Source organism: Stylophora pistillata, chromosome 3, assembly GCF_964205215.1.
Source record: "Stylophora pistillata chromosome 3, jaStyPist1.2, whole genome shotgun sequence".
In the NCBI taxonomy this organism is placed as follows: domain Eukaryota; kingdom Metazoa; phylum Cnidaria; class Anthozoa; order Scleractinia; family Pocilloporidae; genus Stylophora; species Stylophora pistillata.
This window is the reverse complement of record NC_142521.1, coordinates 12,364,325-12,367,969: the sequence shown is the minus strand read 5'-3', so window position 1 is coordinate 12,367,969 and position 3,645 is coordinate 12,364,325.

The following is a 3,645-nucleotide window of genomic DNA, read 5'->3' as shown; positions in this document are numbered from 1 at the left end:
AAATTAACAAGAAGAAAAAATGTTTACTGCCGTGTTTCTTAGCCCAAGCTTGGGCCGAGTGAGTAAAATGGCTACTGAATTGTAGCGGTGTCAATTGAGTTTCTTAGGCAGCTTGTATTGATGTTCTGTACATACACATGGAACAGTCGATGAGCACCGTTCAGATCCTGTGTGCACAAAACAATATCTTCAATCGTTTCATCTTGTAGTTTCTACAAGGGCTACCGTCAATTTTGACACTTCGTGACACAACGTTTGCTGGTCGAACCAATCGAATTAAAAAGGGAACAAGCTTTGTATTGAAAACGCGAGAAAATGATTGGCAGAACTTGGCTTGTTAACTAGGCTTACATTTATTATTGTCTATTGCCAACATGGAAAACGACACGGGTGACAGGGAAAACCCGCCCATGTGGGTGTTTTTGCGGAGCATCGCTCCGCCCAACTGGGTGCACTCACTTCTGTTATGTCTCAAAACAGTGATTGCTGATCGCTCCTTCTAGCTAATGATTGCACTAGCGTAGGAAGTCAGATTGTTCTGGTTATTATCGGCATTATGAATGCGATTGTAAGCTATTCAATACCGCGCCATGACATCTCAAAGGGGAGCGCTGTTTCGGTAGCCTTTGCCAACCTATGTACTTATTGCTCTCAGCCATGTTTATTTTGTTGGTTTACATTTTGAACAGCGCAAACCGAGTGCAAGAGTCTAACATATGGATCGATTGTGTTGTGTTCCCAGTCGTGGTTACTTGAATATCGATCGATCGCCATATCGGATCATCTAAACTTGTTTTTGACACGTTAATTTTAGCATTCTTGTGGAAATATATTAACATCGCAAACCTCATCACTCACCAACGTGCAACTTCTCTTCTTTTGTTGGGCGGTGAAGAGGTGTATTTTTTTTTTTCCTTAGTAGTGTGGACTCTCGAGTAATGCTCTCGAGAAGAAAATACTCAACCAACCCTGGTGCTATATATATCGAAGCTCACAGCTGTGGCTGACTATTATTTTATCGCTTTTACTTTCTGGCAGCAGAAAAGACGATTGTCGATAAACAAGAACACGGGAAACCCCCACAGCTGTGAGGCAGCTCACGGTGCCAAGAGCTAACATAGCCAAGTTATTGAATTTTCTCAGTGCGGTTTCGATGTATGATTGATGTCGGTCGCCGAGGACATGCGTATACATGTATTTAGATGTAATTCAATCGATTATATGACAATTAACAACTCCAGGTCATACAATTAACTAGCAATTGTTCGAAAAGCTTGTACTACATCTAATTTGTCTTACCAATGATTATTTAAGGAAACGAAATTATTCCGCTCGCTGAACGAAACGAAATCCAATCTAGTGGGACAACGGATGTCTTTGGGTTTTCGCTCCACGAAACGAAAAAATAAACTTGAATTATAACCCTGACACGAGCACTTGGATTTAAACAATTAAGTCTATACCCGTCGTCTTCATGCCTCTTGTGTTCACGTTGTTTATATTTCTCCAAACAATGCGCTACAAGATAATGAGGTTTTGTGACATAAAGAGCACGTGGATGAAAGTATTTTTGGACAACAGCGTCTCCCGTTCAATCAGAAAAAACGCCCAAGAACGCCATGATTCCGTGTGGAAAATGAAGCAAAATATTCCTGAAACGCAATGAACTCGGTAGTGGCTCATTTGAAAAGACTTTTGTGTGTTTATCTCGTAGGTGTGAAAAACGTCTACAAGATGTCTACATTTTATGTTAAATAGGTTCGTTTTGCCATCTATAATAACACCGTGTTTGTATTTCTAACACCGTTTGCACGGAAATGCTTTCCATTATGCTCTCTTCTAATCAGCCCAGAATCCTACCCAGACATCTTATTATGCATGAAATTAGCATCGTTAGTTATTTATTCAACTCCCTTCTAACCTCACAACGAATACAAGCCGGAAAAAATTCCAAAAGAATACTGATAAAAACCGAATTCTAAATTCTGCCTTCACCTGGTGCGAAGTTGCAGTTCTGCTGATCTCCCGCTATCGAAAATGTCAATTTTTCCTGCTGGACTGAAATTTGTTTGCCCACTAAACCCATTGTACTCCGTTGGTAGAAACCACTTGAATTTTGTACATCACTTCTGTTCATCTTTGAACGTTAATTAAAAACTCCTTGTGGAGTTATACCACGACGTCACCGATTTAGAATGCGGTCAAGCGAGACGGCACGCGATACACACGCGTTACACACGCGATATTCAAATTATTTCAAATTGAATTCAGTTGTGGAGTTTCTTCTCTGAAGGAAGAAAAAATGACGAAAATAGAAGATTTTTTGATTTGAAAACAAATGATCTTTTTGGAATAATATTTTTAAATAGAAAACACAACAATAAACCCCTGACAATCGGACGTTTCTCCCACGGAGAGCTAAATGACCAGCTTCCTTCTTGACTCCTCTCTTGGAAATGTTTTTCTTTCCTACTTTATCTCTCTTTTTTTTTTTTTTTTTTTTTTCTGGCGTCTGTTTTATATTATGTCCACAGATCAGCTTTGCCACCCCGAGTTGTTTATTTTTTTGCCCCTTTCTGAAGTAGATTAAGCGTGGTCTGAATTGTTCTGCCAGCGGTGTCGTTTGAAGATCACTGAATCTAATCTTAAAATAAACAGAGGAAGCCTCTATGGTCCATGTCCCGGAAGCTATCGACAACGAATTGTGTTGTTTTTTCTTTTTGTTTCGGTAAAGGTCTCGATTTCAACGCATTGTTCAGAAAAGAGCACAAAATAACTAAGCTTATTTTGAGCCCAATTTATCGAAAAACAACAACAGCAACAAGGATCACACTTGTTAAACACACGCACGAAGAAAAAAATAAAAAATTCGTCGTTGCTAGAAATCTGAAATCCTGAATAAAATTAATCTGACATATTCAACCTGATTCATTTGGCTCTCAGTAATATCCCCCACTTAATAATCATAGTTCGAGCTTATCTCGAACAAATAGCTTTAACGGCCGTAAAGCTTGGCTGAAAATGATGCCCGGATAACCAAAACATAGAGGCTGAGAGCCGAATTTCCGGTAAAGCTATTGTAATTTTTTAATCGATCACGTGTGGCATTTAAACTATTAAAAAAATCAGAACGCCTAAGTACAGCTTGATAAAACTTTTAAATTGGATTTGAACGTCGATCTAACGATTTACATTAATCTTGCAGAAAACTGGTGATAAGATCTAAAAGTGAACCTTAAATGCGCTTAAACGATATACTGTATAATAAAGTAAGTCAGCCAAGGGCAGGTCATCGTAATTTTAGATTATTTTGATATCATTTTTGATGAAAACCAACTTAGCTTCGCCCCACCTGCGCCAAAGGGAACACATCTGTAAGTGTGGAGTGTGCTTTCTCTGGTGTCAGGAATATTGGTGTTACCCCCATGATGGATTTTCTTTTATCATTACTTAAGTATTGCTAGAACTCCTACATCCATACCAGACGTTTTATACATATGTCGCAGCAAAGCCTCATAAGCTAACGTATGCCATTTTAAGTCCTTTATTTCGAGCTTGTAATTCACTCGGACTGAAAACCTGGTTGATTTAGTTTCATTGACCACATTTGAATGATAAATGCATGCTAAAAAGCTCTTTTGTCCT